General features: G+C 32.5%; 1 protein-coding gene and 1 pseudogene across 4 annotated transcripts in view; one reads left to right on the top strand and one right to left on the bottom strand.

Annotated features, from left to right (window-relative positions):
- PCDH9 (protocadherin 9) overlaps positions 1–24,576 on the top strand; it is a 965,083-nt gene that overhangs the window by 194,546 nt on the left and 745,961 nt on the right. The gene's annotated exons all lie outside the window — the stretch shown is intronic.
- On the bottom strand, positions 16,472–16,585 carry LOC126017147 (uncharacterized; annotated as a pseudogene).

The following is a 24,576-nucleotide window of genomic DNA, read 5'->3' as shown; positions in this document are numbered from 1 at the left end:
TTTGCTGGGTTATTGGACATTGAAATAGATACATTGCTTCTTAATAGATGAAGGATAAATCTTGCACCTTTTTTTTAAATCCCTAGTTTATCAAGTCCAAGGTGGCATATTAATTCAATTCAGAAGGAAGCAGATATATATAAGAGAAAATAGTTGCTGAATGATGGATTTCATTATTCTAATACTTGGAAAACACACGTAACAATTTAGAATGTTTTATTAGGCAAAAAATATCAGTAACCTAAAGAATTCATATCAAATATCTTAGTTCTGAGTTGAGAAGCATTGTTACTCAAGAAAGACAACATTCTTTCAGAAATAATTAAAGATAGTATCATAATGATATGAATATTATAGCATTAGTATATATATCATGAATCTGAGATAATATAAAAATAATATATACTATGGTTATAGACATATAACACAAATATAGAATAAAGAACTTTTCATGCTTACATATTCAAATTACTATTACAGAGCATATATTTCATATATACATATATAAGATGCAAACACTATTACTGCTGTTCTATAAATATAGATAAATATAGGTAAAATCTGTTCCATATAATTGAATCTCCAATAATGGAGATTAAAATTACTTCTTTTTGTTTGTTTGTTTTGGTTTTTGGGCCACACCTGGTAACACTCAGTGGTTACTGTTGGCTATGCACTCAGAAATCACTCCTGGCTTGGGGGACCATATGGGACTCTGGTGATCGAAACTTGGTCTGTCCTAGGTTAGCGTGTGCAAGGCAAACGCCCTTCAGCTTGTGCAAGGCAAACGCCCTTCAGCTTGTGCCACCGCTAGGGCCCCTAAAATTATTTCTTGACCCTCACTGTATTTTGGGTTTTATTGTAAGTACTTTACTGTTTCTATTATTTTAATAATTTTATTTGATACATTCTAGTAACTCCTCATTTCAGAAGGTTAATATATATAAATCAATTTGCAATAATAAAAATGCAAGCTAATTCTTGGAGAAAAGTAGATTGAATGACTACTCTAGCCTCACAACATGCTCATATTTATACATAGGTTTCTTAAGATCTCAATAACTTACGAGAAATTTCAGTATTTCACTTAACATTTATAAAACCAAAGGGTTCCCTGATTTCATTTTAGCCAATGCTTCCCATGGTAAATTTATTCTTCATTATGTTTCATCAATGGAAATTTAATATTCAAAAAATTCAGAGCAACAAATAACTCAATGATTGTAATATTTTTCAAAGGTGATGGAGTTGAAATTTAATCAAGTAGTTCATTTTATTTAAACTAAAAGTGGGAAAATAAATAGTATGCCAAAGTTAGAGTTCCATAATAGAACTGATGCAATGGTAAACATTTAAAGTAAAATTCCACACATTAAGATACATTGAGAGTCATATGATTAGGTCTTGACAACAAAAATGTGCTTTTTCTATACTTGGCTAACCAGACACATCACTAATATTTTTCAGGCAACTGGTCCCAAGCCCAGTTGATAAAGATGACATTTGTGGCAATGTTAACATTTCTGCCATTAACAATTGTGATTTTTCCTCAGGGTGAATTTTGCCTTGTTTTTACTTTTCACCCTTGAACCGTGTTGATTTTAACAAGTTTTTTAGCATTGAATCATAATAATGCTTCAAATATTTTCTAGTCTTAGTAATTTAATTATGCTATAATAATTGTATCAAACAGTTATATGAATTTAATAGACATGTCCTAGATAAGAATACATTAGAAAAACTTTGAAGTTTTACTAATTTTAAGGTATCTACCTATGAGATTGAATAGTATTTTCAGATATTTTTTAGATGCTTTAATTTTAGAGAAACTCAGGATAAGGAGCATAATTGACAGCATTGAATTTAACAGCTTTTGAACTATTATGTATGAAAGCCCATGATTTTTCTTGTAGGAAAAATCACAATCAAACTTTGCTTTTGTGTTGTAAAATATATTTATGCAAAATATAGCTATCTTTTTTGGGGGGGGTTGTCCACATCAGCAGGGTTCAGGGCTATTCATGGCTCTACACTCAGGAATCACTCCTGGAAGGCTCTGGAAACTATGAAATGTGGAAACTTGGTTTGGCTTAATACAAGGCAAATGCCCGCCTCATTGTGCTATTGCTCTGGCAATAGTCATCATTTGATATAAATACTCATAATAATAAAAATTATATAATTATAAAATATAAAAATAACTTTAAATATTATTCTATTAACTAAGATACATAGCCTCAGAACAAATATATTGGTAATAATATGGTAATAATAGGTTTTGAAAGTAATTCTTAAATCACAAACGTCAGAAAGAATAAAAAATAAATCTTCATATTTACCTCCTTCTCTTCTTTTTATTCCATTATGTAACACATCTTTGGTAAAGCTATGATTATTGTATCTCTTTAATCCAAGTGAATTTTCCCTGCTGATATTTCAAAAAATTACTTAGCATCATTGGAGAATCTAAGTATGAAGGACATCTTTTGATTAAATGGGATATAATTATCTTTATTTCAGGATTTTTCCTGTGAATTTAATGAGTCAATAGATATACTTTAGATTTAGAACAATACCTACATTATAGTCACTGCTTGTTAAATGTTCAGTAATGATAATCTTGTTGAGCAATTGAAGATATTTTTTAAGAATGGATCTTGGTAACTACTGATATTCAATTTTTAATTATGTTACATATTTGTATCATCAAGATAAGCGTTATAAATGACTTTACATAAAAGAAAACTTGCATTTGTATATATATGTTACCAGTCAATTAAAATGATGTTTGTATTACTTGTTAGTTTGAATGCACATATATGGTGGAAATGTGGTCAACCGGAAATTACTGGCTGCACTATGTCATGTACTAGAAGATAAAAATAGTACTATGTTGTGGTTTGTGTGCATTGGTATATGCGTGTGTTTGTGCTAATATATGTAAAAGATGAGATAAGAAAGAATGAGACAGAGAATTCCAATGATGTTTACTTAAGCATCTTTAATGATGCCAATTGAAATTCCCTATTCAAAAGCAACATATTTTGTTTGCTTCAGCCTATAAAATTTCATAATTTCTGGCCCTATGTTGTTTTGTCCTGATATTTGCCACCTTTACATTCTTCTTTTTCTACCTTTCATTCTTGGGATCCTAAATAACAAAGAAAATATTTTAAAATATTTTTAAATTTAGTATTTAAAATTTTTAAATATTTTGAAAATATTATAGCACTTATTTTGATACCTATGCTTGGATAAGGCTCTTCAATATTCTGTGTGTGTGTGTGTGTGTGTGTGTGTGTGTGTGTGTGTGTGTGTGTGTGTGTAAAATAGTTTAGGAAGCTTTGATAGGAATTGAAATTGTTATCATTTTCTTTTGTAACTTTTTCATAATGAAATTTTACTGTATGACATTTATTTTTTCTATATTAAGATCTTATCTACTCCTGCTGGCATTTCTGAAATATGGTACCCATTGAACAATTTCTGAGCTCTTTACTATTTCTCAGTCTATAGTTCCATCTCTAGATCATTATTCACTTTAAAATCTTTATAAAATATGTCCATATAGTTTGTTCCTCTGTAATACAAACTCAGATTTGTCTAAACTATAGCAGCCTTTTTCTATGACATTGTATGTTATTTTAGGGGAAAAAAACTTACTATTTCCTTAAACAAAAAATTATCAATTTATTCCTTATTCCTTACCTTCTACTTCTAAAAGTAAGACACAAACCTCAACTCATTATTAATAATATACAACCCATTAATTTTTGTGTGTACACATGCATATAAATGTAAATGAATATTACACCTCTTTCACATTCAACTACCTTGCACAGCTGAATTTTCTACTGGCTTTTCTGGTCATTTAAACCCTATTCAAAATTTTAAATGTTAGTTAACATGCACACACAAGTTAGCATGCCTGTACATGTTTAAATACTTACTTAGATGGTGACCCTTTGTTTGTTTGTGTTTTTTTTTGTTTGTTTTTATGGACCACACCAGTATCACTCAGGATTTACTCATGGATCTGTGCTTAGAAATCACTCCTTGCTGGCATAGGGGATCATTAGGAATTCCTGGGATTGAACCCTTCTTGGCCAAGTGCAAGCCAAAAGTATTGCCTGCTATGCTGTCACTCCCATACCTCAGGGTGACATTTTATAGTGCACATATGATCCCCAAAAGCAACACTTCCTTTGGATTTTGAGTTATTATCCAATAATACATAAAATTTATAACAAATTTGAAAAATAATCTCAGCAATAACCACTACATCCCATTTCTTTCAATCTTAGGAAACCTTTTTTGATCACTCATTTTATCGTGGCATGCAATTTTCCCTAAAATCTTTTATTTTTTCTTATTCCATTATATAAAGTAAATCTATCTATATCCTCTTCATTGTTACATTCTCTGAAAGTCTCCTTTTGTTTCTCTGGTGCTCATATTATATGCATTGCTTAACTCAGGCACATTTCTCATTTTTATCTCCCAGAATACAATAGAAGTACATAATTCTTTTTTAATTAATATTTATTTTGACCAAAGTGGATTACAAATCTTTCACAGTAATATTTCAGGTACATACTGACATTGAATCAGAGGCATTCCCACCACTGGTGTTGTCCTCCTTCTACCCCTGTTACCAGCATACATTCCATATTCCCCTCTTTTGCCCCCCTGGCTGCTAGTAGAAGTGGTCCCCTCTGTGTTTAGCTTATTGTAGATCGGGTATCGATTCTGTTGTCGTTGGCTTTGAATTTGGTGTTTAAATCTGATTATTTTTTATTTCTACTCAATGTACCTACGACTGTTTGGTCTTGGTACCCTCCATTATCTCTCCCTCAATTTGTGAGGCAGAACATAATGGTTCACGTTATGTGCTTCTATTTGAAAGAAATAAAGGGGTGGGCAAAAATCAAACTAGCAGAAAAAGAGAGGAATCCTTCTAGAGGCTATAAATATCAATTTAAGAGAATAAAGGGAAAAGGAGAAAAACATAACAATACAAAAACATTAAACAAAAACCCAAAAAGCACCACAGCAATAAAGACAACCATACAATAACCACAATCCCTAAACAAAAACAAAACAGAACACAAAAAAACATAAAATAAAGGAACAACAACAACAATTTTTTTTTTTGGTTTTTGGGCCACACCTGGCTATGCTCAGGGGTTACTCCTGGCTGTCTGCTCAGAAATAGCTCCTGGCAGGCACGGGGGACCATATGGGACAACAGGATTCGAACCAACCACCTTTGGACCTGGATCGGCTGCTAGCAAGGCAAACGCCGCTGTGCTCTCTCTGGGCCCACAACAGCAAAATTTAATTTGCTCTTCTTCTTCTTCTTCTTCTTCTTCTTCTTCTTCTTCTTCTTCTTCTTCTTCTTCTTCTTCTTCTTCTTCTTCTTCTTCTTCTTCTTCTTCTTCTTCTTCTTCTTCTTCTTCTTCTTCTTCTTCTTCTTCTTCTTCTTCTTCTTCTTCTTCTTCTTCTTCTTCTTCTTCTTCTTCTTCTTCTTCTTCTTCTTCTTCTTCTTCTTCTTCTTCTTCTTCTTCTTCTTCTTCTTCTTCTTCTTCTTCTTCTTCTTCTTCTTCTTCTTCTTCTTCTTCTTCTTCTTCTTCTTCTTCTTCTTCTTCTTCTTCTTCTTCTTCTTCTTCTTCTTCTTCTTCTTCTTCTTCTTCTTCTACTTCTTCTTCTTCTCCTTCTTATTCTCTTCTTCTTCTTCTTCTTCTTCTTCTTCTTCTTCTTCTTCTTCTTCTTCTTCTTCTTCTTCTTCTTCTTCTTCTTCTTCTTCTTCTTCTTCTTCTTCTTCTTCTGCTTCTGCTTCTTTTTGCATAGGCACAGTCAACATTGGGGAGATTAAAAAGGGAATTCCCTTGGCCTAATAGATACAGGGTTTCTCCTCCCTTAAAGTATATTGTCATGGAAATAATTCCAGGTTCCATACGTTCTCTTTTACTCTCCGCTAGGACCTTTTGTGGTGTACATAATTCTTTAAAGAACTGAAGTTGTGGTCAGAAATATGAGAGATTTTTTATAATAGTATTTATCATGAGTGAGTGACATTGTATATGTCACTTATTATTTCTCATTTGTATTTTGTGTATACAGAGAATAAAGGCTACCACATCAGCTTTACATGGCTATGTTAAATTTTAATATAATGATCTAGTGCAAAGTGTAGATATAATGCAATATCTGGAAAACATATAACACATTATAAATATTAACTACTAATTAGATACTTCATAACACTAATTATTTAAACTTTAAATTATTCTGGTTATACAATCTAAACATTCTGCCAGCCAAGCACATTACCCAACATAGTATGATAGTTTGACATATATTAGTAGAAATTGGGTAAAATAGAAGTACAGATAATTTATTTGCCTGCCTAAATAGTAAAGCACAACCTACTCCCAGGATTTTATGAATTTTTGTATGTGATAATGGAACTTTTTTTATTGTACTTCTGACTAATCTTAATCATCACTAATCTTGCACCAAATCATGCAGACCCATCTGCCAGAAAGATGAAGACACAGGGAGAGTTAGTAAGTCAGTGTTAATTTTATAATTGCTTAATGCTTTTTGCTCTTCATTAATATGCTTGCATTTTACAGGAACCACCTGGAGAGAAAAATGGAATAACCCAAAGGCAGTAAAATTAGGTATTTTTATTGCCAATATTAGTCTCATGGGTAATTATTTTGAAACAGAATGTATTTAAGGAACCTTAAAAATCTTACTTTTTTCTGATCTTTGTGAAACCTGATTCTTAGTGCTCTGTATCTCTATTTGTGGCCATTAATTCAATTCACAAACCAAGTGGAGGAACAAAATTTCTAACCCCAGAAGATCTATATCTATTGCTTGTTGAGCTTTTAGTTATATTTTTTATTACTTACTCTGACATATTTGTGTATGCTGAAGAATTCAATTAAAATAAACAGCAGGGTGATATTGAATCAATACTCGTTGTTTTGTGTCTTGGGAAAAAGAAGCAATATAAAATATGGAAATCTGGGAGAATATAAATGCTCTAGGATCTGTTCTGAGACATACCCTCCCTCTCACCAGACAGACATGATTTTTAGAGCAGAGAATTTGCTGGCTTAAAGAAGACAACTTGCTAGTTTCATTAGTTCCGTATCATACACCAGATAGAGTCACTGTTCCAATCATTAAAAGTACCATTCCTAAGCTTCCAATAAGTTTGAGCCAAAGACAGCATATTTCAGAAGTGCTTTGTACAATAACAATATATAGCTGAAATCTGCTTCAAGATGAGTAAGCTTGTGATAACTTCACTAAAAACTGGGTTCTGCTCTCTTTTTCATTTTTGCTGAGGTTTATTTTTCAAAAGCTTGCCAAGAAATAACCATTAGGGCTTTATCTATATGTATTGTATATACATGTATAGCTATAAACACACATAGACAATCCAAGTGACTATCCATTGTAAAGGAATCATTCTTAAGACAATGGAACATTTTAGAATATAAGCTAATGAATTAATATGGTAGGAACGACTAAAGTGAAAGCCCTGAGTCATTGAAAATAGTTGTATATTTTCCCCTTTTGCTCGGGTATATGTAGTAAGTTCAAACCATTAAGATTTAAAAATATAGCATAAAGCCTACATATATTGAAGAAACAGTATAAATGAAGTAAGATGACTGGATTTTTATTGCAACTAAAATTAGAATAGAAAATATACCAGAAAAAGTGTATTTCTATTGAAGAAAACAATGTTTTCATTTTTAAAACCAAAGTATTTCATTATTTTTTAGACATACTGTGTACCACAGCATCTGCCTGGGATTCAGAAAAAACTATAGGAAATCTTGTGCCAAACATTTAAGGTCAACTAGATAACATTTTCATTCTCTATGATTCCCTCTGAATTTGCTATTGTTCACTCTGAAGTCATTATTCTCTGAAGGCACGGACAGAACAAACACTAACTGTTGGATATCTTGTCTCGCAGTCTATCTGCAGAATTTTCTGGCTGCCTGCAGTTCTTCAGAATATTGTAGAAAATAGTATTTATGTTTATACATTTTGTGTTTTACTGAACGTATCATTTTCCTGCAGACTCATTAAGTTTCTTAAACTGCTAATGTACAAGAGTTTCCCAAATTGGCAGTTATTTCATAGACTGACAAGATAAATACATCCTTTGTTTAGAAATTTAACCCTGGAGAAAAGAAAGGAATGATCAGCTAACTACCATTATTTTGCACCTTATTTTAAAGCACGTAGCATCTTTATAGTCACTTGCAGGTAAAAAATTCTAAAAAATTTATATTAATATGTAATATATATCTGTGTTTATATAGAATGATTTCCTGTATGTAACAAAACATGTTTATATATGGTTATATATGATATATACAAATATCACAAGTATGTGTTCCTTAGATTTAATGTCTATAAAAAATGAAAAGTTACTAAAATAATCTGCCAATTCAAAAAATTCTGTTCATTGCTGGGAAGAAACTGATTGTTTTGCCATAATGCCTTTAATCTCTTTGATTCCCATTGTTACACATGTCCAATATGAAATATGGCATAGCGGGTGATATTATACAATTTACAGATAATTGTTGTTAGCAAAATCATTTTATACTGTGTAGCAATATAATTGTTGAACAGCACTATTTAAATGGTGTAAAAGGCAATATTCTAGACCTATTAAATAATGATTTTTATATCATGCAAATATGATTGTTTTTAAATTTCTACACATATTAATTTAAAAACAGTATTCAAAGAGGTCACCTCATAATAAATTAAGATTACTGATTAAGAAAGCCAAAGGTGGGTTTGAGATGTAGCACAGAGGGCAAGACTCTTGCTTTTATTCTGCCATCCTGGACTCAATCCCCAGCATCCAAAATATGGTTACCTGAGCACAATTAGGACTAATACCTGAGTGAAGAGTCAGGAGTAACTGATAACCTGAGCATCTCTGATGTGTCTCTCCCCTCCAAACAAAACAACAGCAACAACAACATCTCTAAAAGTATACCAAACCATTTTGTAAAATATTATATATATGTATATCGTAAAATAGATTCACATCTAAAAAGTAATTTAAGTGCCATGTGTAAGTAGAATTTTTGGTTTGTTTCTTTAGCCTCTAAGTACATTTTTAACACTACATTTACTTTATTTTTCTAATGTCTAACAGCAGTATTGACAGGCTTGCATGGAGATATGATGATAAGTCATAAAGGCATGCTATGAACACCTCCTATGTGCAAGCTCTAGAAAAGCCTTTCGGCAGGAAGCTCCTCTATGTAAGACAAAGGACCTGGTCACAATCTTGGAAGAAAGGCACAAGCTTTACTTAGCTCTTAATTAAAACTGAATAGCCTCGGAGTTAGTGGACCCTAAAACTCTATTTAATTTACATTTGTTCTGTCTCCCATCTGCTAATTTACTGTTATTCTTGTTTTATTTTTTTTATGCAGTCTACCCTATTTGGTTTCCTTCCTCTGAGACTGAGACTATTATATAGCTGTGTAGAAATAAATGTCCTGCACGTGTACATGAAAGCAAGTAGAAGAACAAGAAGCATGCTATGCTTTTGGAAGCACAGCCTTATTTCTTTCTGTTCTTTACAATAACACTTAGACCCTGAGAAAAAAGACAAAGTGTTGATTTTCAGACTACTCATGACTCATATAAAATTTCATATACCTTCATGGAAAAATGAAGTGCTTACAAAACAATTATTTTTGTTTGTCTGTTTTTGTTTTGGGGCCCTTCCTGGTGATGCTCAGGGGTTACTCCAAGCTCTGTATTAAGAAATCCCTGCTAGAAGGTTCTGTGGACCATATGGGATAGAACCTAGGTCCATTCCAGGTCAGCCACACGCAAGACAAACACCTACCACTGTGCTATCACTCTAGCTCAGGTCTGGATTTATAGAAAGAGAAATCTACACAAATAAAACTATAAACACTGGTTTCCAAACAATTTTCACAAACTAGCTTATATACTGAAATTTTCAAATTAATTTTAAGATGAACTGTTGTTTGGATAACATCTGAAGTGAATAAGTTCCCAAAAGTTCTTGGGTTCAGTTTCACTATTACACTATCTTTGTAATGTTAGTTTATTAAAGTCAGTCAGAACAAATGATGAACAGCACATGTAATAACAGAAGTAACATGAAAGTTATTTTTCTACTACAAAAAAAGAAATGGAATACCAGAGGCAACCATATTTGAAGTGCTTAAGACCTTTATTTTGATATTCTCAATAGTTTACTTTGAAGGGCATTTTATATTTTCACTAATAAACTTATTGATAGGCATTTCACATGCTCCTTTCTGTATTATTGGAAAGTGATATCAAGAACTCTTCGTGATGAAATGAGAAACCCAAATTGATAAGCAGCAAGTATGGGAAAGAAATACAACACTCACTGAAGACCTTCTGGATGCCAATTTCCAATGAACAGAAGGAGTCCTTTGTATATTACTATATATTTTGCATAACTTAACCTTTAAAGTGTTGTGTGACTTATTTATATATATGAAATCAAAAAGAAAATGCCACTCTTCTATTGCAGATGTCATTTTCTTTGAGTTATAATTAGAACATCATGAGTTGAATAATTAGGAAGTGCTTTGTTTTTACTTGGGTGGGGTGCTGAGGAAAGAGAAAGACAAATGCACTTCAGCAGGTGCTGATTACAATTCGACTCAGATTACATCTTCCTGAGCACAATGGCCTTTCAAAAAAGGCATTACTGTGGGTGTTCAGAAACCTGGACTATCTGGTTTGCCATGAATTAAGTAACAAAAAAGGCCATCACTATCCTGTAAATACCACTCCTTCTTTCCCATTAGTACTCTATGTTAGATGCAGATGATCGCCATCAAATATCATATGTTTATGATGTAGTCATGATGAAAAGTTTTCACATGACTGCCCTCTTTTAAATGTTTTCTAGAATTTTTACTAGGTTATATTGAAGTGATTTATTTAGAAACCACTCTTTTGTTATATAACCTATGTTTTTCATAAAATTATATATTTAGCGCTGAAGAAATAATAAAGCAGTTAAGGTGCTTCTCTTGTAGGCAGCTGACCTGTGTTCAAACCCTGGTACCATTTATGGTACCCCAATTCTTACCATGTGTGATCTCTGAGCATAGATCCACAAGTAAGCCCTGAGCATTGTCAGGAATTGATCCCAAACAAATAAACAAATAAAAATGACAGATTAGATGGTTAGATGTAATATTGGCTTTCATTTTTCTCATTTATTGTAATTTTTGAGATATTCTACAAATTAAAATATAATAGGTAATATTTATTTCTACATAATTATTATTCTAGATTTAAGGAGGCTGTATTCTATTTCCTCCATTTGTTTTGTAATACATTATTATTTAATATTTTTGCTTTGCATTTATTTCCTGCACCATTGCTATTCTAATTTTTCACTTACAGCTTAACTGACTAACTCAGTGATCTAATAAAATAAGAAAAAAACATCATAGATTTTTATAATATCCAGGAGATTTTAAAATTATATAGCAAAGTCTCAACGTTTTCTAAAAAATATCATAACATTAATCAAAGTAGACTTTAGTTCTGTGCACTTTCTTGTTTTGTTTCCATCATTGTGGTACAATAAATAATATATTGCTAAGTTTTATCAGTGATATCTAACATGCAAAACATATTTGACTAAGATTTGTTAGCTTTCCCTTATCTGTTAGATGGAACATCTTTAACAGACATTTTCAAAAACAATCTGATGATCTATCTCTTATAGTTGAGTGTAAAATCCATTAGCTGATCACAATGAAGCCTAATTGCTAGGAAGTAATCTTGGCTACATTTTAGATTTGCTAGTGAAGCCCACAGCACTAAAAGAGTGTATTAACTTATTATACATAGTCTGGGGACATTGATCTTAATATATTATTATAGACTGAAAGATAACATGAGCATTAAACATGTTCCTTTCTGTGCCTATTGGTCAAGAGAGAATTTTATAATCTGTTGAGAGAAAATATCCAATAAACTTTGCTAAACTATGTTTTATATATTCTGAGATTTTTATTGAATGAATGGAATAAAATACTTAATAATCATGGGACTAGAGTTCAATCATAGCCAGTATTTAATTTTGGGGGTGGGGGAAATACCCTGCAATGTTTAGGACTTACTCCTTGCTCTGAGCTCAAGGATCACTTCTGGCAGTGCTCAGGGATCATAAGGCTTACCAGAGTTAGAACCCATATCTGTGGTGAGAAAATTGTATTTATTATCCCTTCAGATCTATTCTCATAACCTAAAGGCAAAGTTTTTTTTTATTGCCTTAAGCCTGTGTTTTCTAAAATAGGTGATCACTATTGCTCCCAAAGGGTAAATAGAGTTATGGGGACTCAGTAGCCTCTAGTGTCATTGGAGGTCAATTCTATTTATCAGGTTAGAAGAGGTGTACCATCAGGAAGGAAAAGGGTGTTTTTTTTCTAAAAAGAGTGTAGTAAGTCAAAGTCATTATGGATATCTACTTTAGATAGCCAAAGTAAAGCTAATGGGTAATTTTTTTCAAAATGTAGTGATTATTGGAGCTGGAATGGTAGCACAATGGTAGAGAATCTGCATTGCTTGCGACTGACCTAGGGACCGGGATTCAATCCCCTGCATCCCATATGGTCCCCCTAGTCAGGAGCAATTTCTTAGCGCAGAGCCAGGAGTAACCCCTGAGCACCACCGGCTATGGCATAAAAACAAAAAAGCCAAGCAACAAAATGTAATGATTATACTGTTCATCAGATTTAATTTCTTTTTAGACAAAGACATGATAGAAACATTGAAAACACTCATTGTTGATGTTCAAGGGTGATTACTTTTTCTACTACGTGGCTAAAACCATTTCAAATAACATTTTTATTTTATTGTTGAATACAGGAAGCTTAATTTTTGTTTATGTTTCACATTAGTAAGTGTTTTTAGGGCCTTACTCAGTAGTGCTCAGGGACAACTTATGGGCTCAATGATCAGGGTGATTCCTGGCAAAGCTCAATGCTCTACTAGCAGTGTCAAGGATTGAAGATCAACAACATGAAAGAAAATGCCTCTCCTAGGCCCTGTACTCTCTCTGGTCCAATTATAGAAATCTAATAGACTTTGTGGAAACTTAAACATTGTTTTTAGTCACACTACAGAATTTTCTTTTGACTTCATTTTAGTGGTAATTTCTAGTAAGTGAACCAGAGATAAAAATGTATAGGAAAAAGAAGTGGGTGGTAGAGAGTGTGACAAATATTTTGAGTGACAGAGAAGGACTAATTATATTTAGAGAGATAAGACACATTTTGAAGATATCATAAATCTAACTATTATATGTGGATGAGGTAAAATAGCTTGAGAGAAATTAAATAGCAATGCTTGTAACAAGCATAAATAAAGTGTCTTTTCAATAAGTGATATAAGAATCAAATAGAAAGGGAAAGATTAAGGCAACCCAAGCTTTACTGAGCTTAAGTCAGGCATTAAAGTTCTTTAGGCAAGGAAAGAATAAGATTGAAAAAATAGTTTTCTCTTCTAAATAACATTTTAACCAGATCTTCTCTAGTTTTTCCCTATATCATAAAGATCTGAATAAACTTGTACTGTTATTACCATTTTAAAGATAATGGTGCTTTGCATCTGTTGTCCACTCCATTTCTGCCTTCTCTCTTTTCTCTATCCCTAGCACATCATCCATCTAAAAATAATCATATTCAGCATCCTCATTTTTCCCATTAAGCTATTTCATCCATAACAAGCATATAATATTGTTTTAGTAATTTTGCTAAGGATTTGAACAACTCTGCAATCCAAAATTTCTTCCTCTCTGTTTTATTCCTTCTATTGTATTGAAAGAAGATTCTTCCTCTGATCTGGAATCTTGATATAAACTGACATCCATCCCCTTAAGGGACTACCTCACCACCTCCATGAATTCACTCATTTCCCTGAATTATTAATGTTCAATAAGATTTAGTCACAGTTTTTCCTCCTTCTGAACTATAGTGTAAAGTCAGCAGCCTTTAGAAGATACTAGGATATACTTTAACATCTGCCATTCCATTTATGATACGCCATTGGAAGAATTAGACTTGCTTTAAAAGAGATGGCCTGGAGCAAGCTTAAGGCAAAATTCTCTTGGGGCTAAAAGAATTGAGGGAGTTATTGCACTTTGAGCTTGTGTGTGAATATTTTGTGCACACACAGAGACTTCGATATATGTAGATACCACAATGAATACTTTTGAGATACTAAGTATTCTATGTGGAATTGGCATGAGGGATACAATTTTAATAGCCATATTATATGTGATATGAATTCTGATCTCTTCCAATTATCCTCACTTACGATGGGATTATTTTGAGAGTGTTTTTCATACTATTTTCTAAAGTTATGGATACTCAAACCATGCTTTTAAAACTATCCTCACTTTCTTGCATTTCTTCATTTGAACACACATTTAGCATAACTGAGTTTTAAAAATTAGTACTATTTCTCCTGAATATGTGATGCATTTGCTTTTCTGCTGAACATAATGAGTCCATTCCTTCCTTTCGATAAGTAGGGACCATATTTTCTTTGAATTTTTTGCTTCAACCCTCAGTCCAGGGAAGACATTTTCTTTAAATGAACCAATTTTGTTGAAGCTATTATATTTTTGAACAAATTTTCTAATAAACTAAGAGATTTCTATATCTCTTGAAGTTTGAATCTGTAGATAACAAACAAAAATTTTTCTAGAGTATCAAGCATATGACTATATGTTTACACAAATACACATTCACACATATTACTATCCCAGGTTGTTATTGTGGGAGTTACTGTTTTATGATCACCAGAAATGATAAAATAGTCACAGAACACAACCATGAAGTATTGTGAATCAATGGCATTTGTAAATGAACCATTTCTGACTATTGTTTTACTTTGCATCGTTTGTCAAACAGTACCTGCTTTCTCATGTACTCTAGGACAATTATCCCATTGCTTTGAAGTAGACTAGCTATTTACTTATTATTTAGATGAAAAATTCCAGCTATTATATGTTTTCTAATAATTTATTAGAGATCCTGTAAGTTATCACATACTTCCCAGTTAGTTTTTTCTATAAAGTTTTTTCCTCACCTACCATCTACCTTATCAAGAGGCAATTCAGATTCTACATTCTTTTGCCTCTCACTTTATACATAGAATTGTTTGCTAATTGTTATTATTTTTCAGGCATATATATGTAGAATTATTATTAACTTTATATGCATAAAGTTTTTTTGCACCCATTTCAGCTGAGTTACAGCAATTACTAATCGTCCTTAATGCAGATTGTTGAAACAGGTGCCATCACTCTTTTTGTCCTCTACCTCTTCCTGCAACAATCTAATTTACAAATTACTTCCAGGAAGAGCTTTCTAAAATTAAAAAAAATTGCTCATGTCAGCTTCCTAAATAAAATTTATAAACAATTTCCTATTTCTTGAGGATAGAGCCACACATTCTTTTCTGACATTTAGACATGGCTATTAATGTTTTACTTTTTATACTATGCTTAACTTATTACTGTAAGAATTCTATTCATTAGTTATGTAAAATTTACTAATGTTTTCAAAGTATGCCTATCTTATTACAAGTTATAATCTTGCAAATTCAACCCTTACATTTAAACACTTTAGCACATATCTGTGTAATTTGAATGCCATTCGTTATATTTAAAAAAGAGTGGGGTATTATTTTTATGTAATTCATATTCTAACACTTGTTAGAGGACATTGGATGTTTCTTTACCTGTCTTGCACAATGTTATTGTATATATTTATTAAAACAAGGCCAGCCCTAGTTATTTGTGTTCTTGTCTATTATTCAACTAAACTCTGAACTCCTGGAGTTTAGCACCATTTGTCACTGTATTTCTGATACTCCCATTGTTGCTGCACATAGGAGACAAACAATGTTTGTTTTCAAATGAATAGTGAGAAAAAGAACTGCTAATGTAAGGACTAATGGCTATCTATATATGTCATCAGACTAATTTGTTAGAGAAAGAAATTTCATAGAGTTGCTTTTGTCTCCAATTTTCTTTGAAATAAAGAACAGCCAGTATTGTTAGCGATATTTGGTTGTTGTTTTGTTGTGATTTTAATTTAAATACTGAATACTTTGTCATCTCACATACTTTTCTGAGCATAAAACTATTTGATAAATGCAGAAATGTATATTTTTCTAAATTAAATTTAAATTGTGATCACAATGATGCAATGGAAACGCCTTTTATAAAAACAAATTTTATATTAATTACATATTTTATCTCCAGTTTTACTTCAGAAACTTTTAAAATTTAGAAATACATTTTGAAATAACATTAAAATAACGTCAGTAAATGAATTTCTATAAGTTATTTTAGATGATACTCTCTTTTTTAAATATGGAATGCTTCACAAATTTGCATGTTAATCGTTAATCTTGCGCAGGGACCATGCTAATCTTCTCTGTATGGTTACAGTTTTAGTATATGTGCTGTCGAAGCAAGCACTAGATGATTCCCTTTTTTAATATGTAAAATTTTAATAAATATATTTTATGTAAACACCTTGCTTACATACATGATTGTGTTTAGGTTTCAGTCATGTAAAGAACACCACCCATCACCAGTGCAACATTCCCATCTCCAATGTCCCAAATCTCCCTCCTCCCCACCATACCCCCACCTTTACTCTAGACAGGCTTTCTATTTCCCTCATACATTCTCATTATTAGGATAGTTTACAATGTAGTTATTTCTCTAACTAAACTCTTCCCTGTTTGTGGTGAGCTTCATGAGGTGAGCTCTAACTTCCAGCCCTCCTCTCTTTTGTATCTGAAAATTATTATTGCAAGAATGTCTTTCATTTTTCTTAAAACCCATAGATGAGTGAGACCATTCTGCATCTTTCTCTCTCTCTGACTTATTTCATTCAGCATAATAGATTCCATGTACATCCATGTATAGAAAAATTTCATGACTTCATCTCTCCTGACAGCTGCATAATATTCCATTGTGTATATGTACCACAGTTTCTTTAGCCATTCATCTGTTGAAGGGTATCTTGGTTGCTTCCAGAGTCTTGCTATGGTAAATAGTGCTGCAATGAATATAGGTGTAAGGAAGGGATTTTTGTATTGTATTTTTGTGTTCCTAGGGTATATTCTTATGAGTGGTATAGCTGGATCGTATGGGAGCTTGATTTCAAGTTTTTGGAGGAATCTCCATATCGCTTTCCATAAAGATTGAACTAGATGGCATTCCCACCAGCAGTGGATAAGAGTTCCTTTCTCTCCACATCCCCGCCAACACTGCTTTTTCTCATTCTTTGTGATGTGTGCCAACCTCTGTGGTATGAGGTGGTACCTCATAGTTGTTTTGATTTGCATCTCCCTGATGATTAGGTATGTGGAGCATTTTTTTATGTGTCTTTTGACCATTTGTATTTCTTCTTTGTCAAAGTGTCTGTCCATTTCTTCTCCCCATTTTTTGATGGGATTAGTTGTTTATTTCTTGTAAAGTTCTGTCAGTGCCTTGTATATTTTGGAGATTAGCCCCTTATCTTGGGAAAAAGAATATGGTAGGAATTACTTTCCTCAACTTTAAACTTTACTACAAAGCGATAGTTATCAAAACAGAATGGTATTGGTATTGGAATGAGGACAGGACCTCAGATCAGTGGAATAGGCTTGAATACTCAGAGAATGTACCCCAGACATACAATCACCTAATTTTTGATAAAGGAGCAAGAAATCCTAAATGGAGAAAGAAAAGCCTCTTCAACAAGTGGTGTTGGCACAACTGGCTAGCCACTTGCCAAAAATTGAACTTAGACCCCCAGTTAACATCATGTAAAAAGGTAAAATCCAAATGGATTAAAGACCTCAATATCAGACCCGAAACCATAAGACATATAGAACAACACGTAGGCAAAACACTCCAGGACATTGAGACTACAGGCATCTTCAAGGAGGAAACTGCACTCTCCAAGCAGGTGAAAGCATACATTAACAGATGTTAATATATTAAGCTGAGAAGCTTCTGCACCTCAAAGAAAATAGTGCCGAGGATACTAGAGCCCCCCACTGATTGGGAGAAACTATTCACCCAATACCCATCAGATGATTCTCTTATAATCAGCTTTGAGTAGGCGTTTTTATAATAAAAAACGGTAATGTTCAGTTGAAAAAAAATTCCCAAGATTTCAGGTACCCAATCTACACAGCACTTTTTAGTCTACTACAGGCCCCGCAACACACATGAATTAGCTCAAATAGAGAAAGTAGTTCAGAAGGCATACAGGATACATAATACTTTGTCCTTGGAAGAATACAGGTTTTCTATATGAAACAAATATTGTATGCCTATAGCAGTTAACTACTGAAACATAGTTTCATAGTTTATTATTAATATAGATATATTTTTGTTATGTTAGTGTCAGAAAATGAAGGATAAAGCCTCACAATTGAAATAAAGCAAAGCAAGACTTTACTCCATCAGCCAACAGGCTCAAACTGACCGTTCAGGGTCACCTCTCACAAATGAATCTGCCCTGAGTCAAGATCCAGTTTATGTTGGGTGGGAAGGAAGAGGTTTAAGCTTTTGATCTATAAAATAATAAACTGTTGTCTAGATACCTTCCTTCCACTCCATTTTGTCCTTTCCAGATTGGCTACCTGGTATAGCCTAATATCTCAGGGTGGTGTTTTACTGTTAATAGTGTGTTGTATTCGGGAAATAGAAGTATATGTTTGAGAGAGGAAAACCTTAGGTTTACAAAATGGAGCCCTTTGCAAAATAGTGTCACCATATTAGAACCTAGGGTCCCAGAATTTCCTTTATATCTAATGTTTACCAGCAATATTTACTAATTATTTCATTTTTAATATATTTTATTTAAACACCTTGATTATATACATGAATGTATTTGGCTTTCAGTCATGTAAAGAACACCACTCATCACCAGTGCAACATTCCCATCACCAATGTCCCAAATATCCCTCCTCCCCACCCAACCCCCGCCTGTACTCTAGACAGGCTTTCTACTTCCCTCATACATTCTCATTATTAGGATAGTTCAAAATGTAGTTATTTCTCTAACTAAACTTATCCCTGTTTATGGTGAGCTTCATGAGGTGAGCTGTAACTTCCTGCCCTTCTCTCTTTTGTGTCTGAAAATTATTATTGCGAGCATGTCTTTCATTTTCTTAAAACCCATGGATGAGTGAGACCATTCTGTGTTTTTCTCTCTCTCTCTCTGATTTATTTCACTCAGAATACTAATTATTTCTTACCGCTAATGTGTCTCCCTTACTTGTTGTGCATGGGAATTTTTAATTTTAATTTATTTAGTTTATTATTATTTTTGTTTGTTTAGGGACTACATCTAGCATTGCTCAGAGGTTATTTCTAGCTGGGCACAGTAAAATTTAACTTGATAAAATTTTGAAGAAATTGCTAGTTGAAAGCAACAATTCTAAAGATACTTTATGTTGTTAAGAAAACTTGTTATTATGTTATTATCACGTATATATAAAAATTATCAATGTTATTTATTTTGGTACCTGAGATCAAACATAGCACCTTACGCATGCCAGGCACAACTGTATAATTGAGTTGAACTTGAAAATTGATTCTTTATATATTATACAACACTATATTTTTCTGATTTACTATAAGTATATGTAAATTAATTTATATAAAATATAAATATATGTAGAAACATTTATTTTTATTCACCTAGGTTTACTCAAGAGTGATCATAAAATATCTCCCAAATATTCAATGTGATTTATTAATAATATAACTTTACTACTTTAATTTATATATACTCTTTTACATTTTTAATTATTTAATTATATAATAAAACCATTAATAGTTTAATAATTATTTTAATTTTCCATGCTGAAGTTCTTGGTTGAGTTTTTGATTCCAAATTGAATTTCGTGCAACTTCAAAGCATTTGTAATTTTTGTTCTGGTCTAAGAGCTATTTTAAACTTCAAAAACAAGAACTGTCATTTTTGCCTTAATGTTAAGCTTTTAGGATTAATTTAATGTATTATATCTAATCATATTTATTGAAATGAGTTTCACTATTTTTTTACAAAATTTTGTTATAAAAGAATCACATGCTATTTTTACTATAGTTTTATTTATAAAACAGTTTTGTTCTTGTTATTTTTTGGGCCACACCTGTTTGATTCTCAGGGGTTACTCCTGGCTAAGCACTCAGAAATTGCCCCTGGCTTGGGGGGACCATATGGGACACAGGGGGATCGAACTGCAGTCCTTCCTTGGCTAGCGCTTGCAAGGCAGACACCTTACCTCTAGCGCCACCTCACCGGCCCCTATAATACAGTTTTAAGATTTATATTAAAAATAAATGAAGTCAGAATTCTTCAAATGTTAAAAAATTTTATGTACCTGGTGGTATAATTAATTTTATCTTGTTGAATACTGAATTAATATTTTTTCTTTTTTCTTCTGATGTTATTTTGTAAAATTATTATGTTTTACAAGTGCATAAGTACATATTTACTAATTCAATTAGATATTATCTATATTTTACCTCCTATCCCCAATAAATGTAATTCTTCTACCAGAACTTTTGAAATATATTTTATTTATGAGGTGGAAGTATTTTTCGCATAATTCATCTAATAGTTTTTATTGCTCACTTATAATAGATGCTCAATGCTAAAGAGGAACTTTCAAAGTCTTTGTCATGAAAAACCATGAAATATTTTTCACAAAAGTATTTCTAGGGGCCGGGAAGGTGGCGCTAGAGATAAGGTGTCTGCCTTGTAAGCGCTACCAAGGAACGGACCGCGGTTCGATCCCCCGGCGTCCCATATGGTCCCCCCAAGCCAGGGGCGATTTCTGAGCACATAGCCAGGAGTAATCCTTGAGCGTCAAACGGGTGTGGCCCAAAAACCAAAAAAAAAAAAAAATATTTCTAGCATCACTTGGGTTATGTTATATTTTCATCCCAAACCTGGGTATTTCTGTAAGATAGTACATGAGAATTCAGAATCATATCCTCAGATTTTACACTTGTATTCTGGATGCTAAGAAGTCACAAGATGACCATAGTTTTAATCAACTATGTTAAGAATGGTTAACAAATTATAATTCACATTAATTTTCTATTTTTCAATAGAGTACCTATAATAATACTACAGAAGTACAAATAGCTCTGTGTTCACAGTCCAGCGTAGAAATATGAGCCAAGAAATTGAATCCCCAAACCATTTCTGTTTAAGCAAAGCAAATATAAAAACTTTTGTGATTTAGAAATAATAAGTATTTTCTCAAACATTCTTAACCTGGAATTGAAAAGGAGTTAAACAAAAATCCAAAACCCTTTCCTGAAATTATTTAAACTATTTTCTAAGTGAAACTGTAAGCACAAGATAGGGTCGACATTTATTGGAAGTAGAAAGGCATGTAAGCAAGGATTGAGGTGTATCCTAAAGCTGTTTTTAACAGTCTATGGAGGTAATCTAGAAATGAGATCCTCCATCCTAGTATCAGGTATATGGTACACCTCAGTTTTAATTTACAACCTGTAATATAGTTTCTTTGGCAGTGATTCATAAATCCCCATTTCATCTGACAACTACTGCATGATAATGCTGCTTTCTTAAGAGCGGCTTCCATTTCCACTAAGCCTGCTTCTCAGGCCATGAAGGTTTCCTCTTACAAAATACCACCCAGTGCAGTCTTAACAAATGCATAGCCTTATTGAAAATTTGCTGCTGCCTTATATTGTTATGTGGGCCCATGGTCATTAAAATTTTATTATATAAACCCTGCTGTCTGCGCAGAAAAGGGAATGAAAATGTTGGCAAGTGAGAATCATATATTTTATCAGAACCTTGTAAAAAGCAAAGCCAGAATTTTAGAGCAGGAAGGAACAAAAATAACATCACTTTTAATTTAAATATAACAAAATGTCAAAAAACCTGAAATTGGCATTTATCTAGAACCATTCATTTTTCACATGTCTCAGTTTCCCGGAAGTTGCATGACGAGTTGTTTCAGTTGCTTATAATGTAATTTTATGTTTCTCTTGGAAAACTGATACTAGGAAAAGAAAGCCATTGAGAACTATTGATTGGAATGTTGACTTATCAAAGAGCTGAGAGTTTAAGTGAGTTTGGAGCTTTATATAGAATGGGAATTTGAATGGCTGGAAACTTGAGAAATGTACTTTAGCTTATGAATGCAGATAAATTGACACAGTGGGGCAAAATCAATACCTGAGTACCCACAGATTTTTGTCACATGTCCATGTATTCTAGCATCTACCCCCAATATTAAAATATCTCTTTACAATTGTGCATGAATATATTGTTTGTAAAATGGGTCACTTTTACTAGTTCATTGTTAGAATTTTATTCAATTTGATTCTACTAAAATTCTCAATATTTTTTTAGTTTCCATCAATGATATAAGAACTAATTTTTTTAAATAACATATCTTTGATAAAAAGACTTATTATTTCTTATTTAGGAGTTTGGAACAGTTTCAGTGATTTGTTTCTGTGGGATCTCAAGTTTAATATTAAAGTTTAGCCAGATTATTTTCTAGAAAATGGGAAATCAATTTAGAACACATAAGACTCTGTGCTACACATTTAAGTATATGTATTATTTAGTACATAGTTAAGGTAATACTTTTCATAATTGTAAGAAAACTTTGATATTATAAAACTGATAGAATATGCTCTGATTTACTTTTTCCCCTTCAATCATTTACAATTGTTATAGTTTGATGGAATTAGCAAAACAGTCCATTAATTAGGCTTATATCAAATATGTCGGATGATATCATAATTAACATATTTAGTAATGATTTTAATACATAAAATTTAATATATATTTCAGTGTATTGATATAATTTAAATAGTTTAAATTAATATGCATTCACATATTGTATGTTTATTTGTATATTTATTTATACACTTTTTATTGTACATTTTTTATTTATAAGTTTGATTTATTTTTATGTCTTTGGTTTTTGGAACATACCCAGCATTACACAAGGATAACTCCTAGCTCTGCACACAGGAATCACTACTAGTGGTGATTGGGGAACATATATAGTATGCCAAGAATCAAATCTGGGTCAGCTCTTTAGAAGACAAGTGCCTTACCTACTGTACTATCACTCTAGCTCTAAGTTTTGCTATAAATGGTTAAGAAGAAATTACCACTGATCTGTCCAAGGTTCCTGACTCTTTCCTCTTACTTTCCCCTTCTCGCTCTTTTCTTCTCTGACCTTCTCATTTTTGTAACAGATTTCAAAAAATTGGTCATTTATTATTGAGACTTACCATTTCCTTTCATAACCTTTTATCACACTGGAGGTGGGATTGAAGTTGAATATTGTATGCCTGAAACTCTGTTCTTAACAATTTTGCAGCTATGTGTGATTATTATTTATTGATTTGTGTGAATTTTTTATTGATCATAAAAATAAATACAGAAAAAGGTAATCATAAATTTAAAATGACTTTACATAAGAAATTGAAAACTGTATCAAGAGATAAAATACAGAAATTTATGTACACACTTTGCACACTTCCTACCCAGTTCATTTTCTAGAATAGCATGCTTCCCAGAGCCATTCCCTATATCCCTTGTATCCCTCTAATACTGCTGTAGGCAAAATGTGGTCTCCTGTAGAGAAGGGCAAAAGAGCCCCATCTTCAGGTCTTTACACTAAATTGTCTAGCACATTTGGCCAAGATTTACTAGGACTTGGACCAGAGAGATTGTGATTTGGGAAGGGTGCTTGTCTTACACATAGCATGACCTAGATTAGCTCCGTACACACTATATGGTTCCCAAGCACTGCCAGTAGTGATGCCAAAGCAGAGTAAATCCTGAGCACAACCAGGAGTGATCCCACATCAGAAAGAGAAAGACAGAGAGAACCAGAGTGAATACTCCCAGACTCCTGAAGTAAATCATGGTGTCCCCTTAACACATCAAAACACAAACCTGCAGGTCAAATCATTTAATAAATTTCAAAAATAATATGAATTGTGAATTAATATAAAAATCGAGGTACTTATACCAATTAGTATATACCTTATATACTTATAAATAATATATCTTATACATATGCAATCATATAACCATAGGAACAAGAGAGAATAATGAAGGTACAGAAGTAGATCATATGCCTTGCATGTGGCTGAACTGAGTTTAATCTCTGGCATCCACTGTAGTTCCCTGAGCATTTCCAAGGAGTGATCTATTAAGGACCAGGAGTAAACATTTAGGTAGTTGGAGTATGACTTCTAAACAAAATTTAATAATAATAATAATAATAATAAAATATTTTAGTCAGAGATGCCTACTTTATGACATAGACATTGTGGCCATGCATATTTAAGTATATTGTAGTACATCTCTTGTCAGGAATCTAATTACAAAACAATTGAACTTGTAAATTCATAAACATCATGAAGAGATCAGGTATTGTTCAGTA

This window comes from Suncus etruscus, chromosome 8 (genome assembly GCF_024139225.1).
Source record: "Suncus etruscus isolate mSunEtr1 chromosome 8, mSunEtr1.pri.cur, whole genome shotgun sequence".
NCBI classification, from domain to species: Eukaryota; Metazoa; Chordata; class Mammalia; order Eulipotyphla; family Soricidae; genus Suncus; species Suncus etruscus.
Note: the sequence above shows the minus strand (reverse complement) of the source record. Positions and strands in the feature narration are given on the sequence as shown.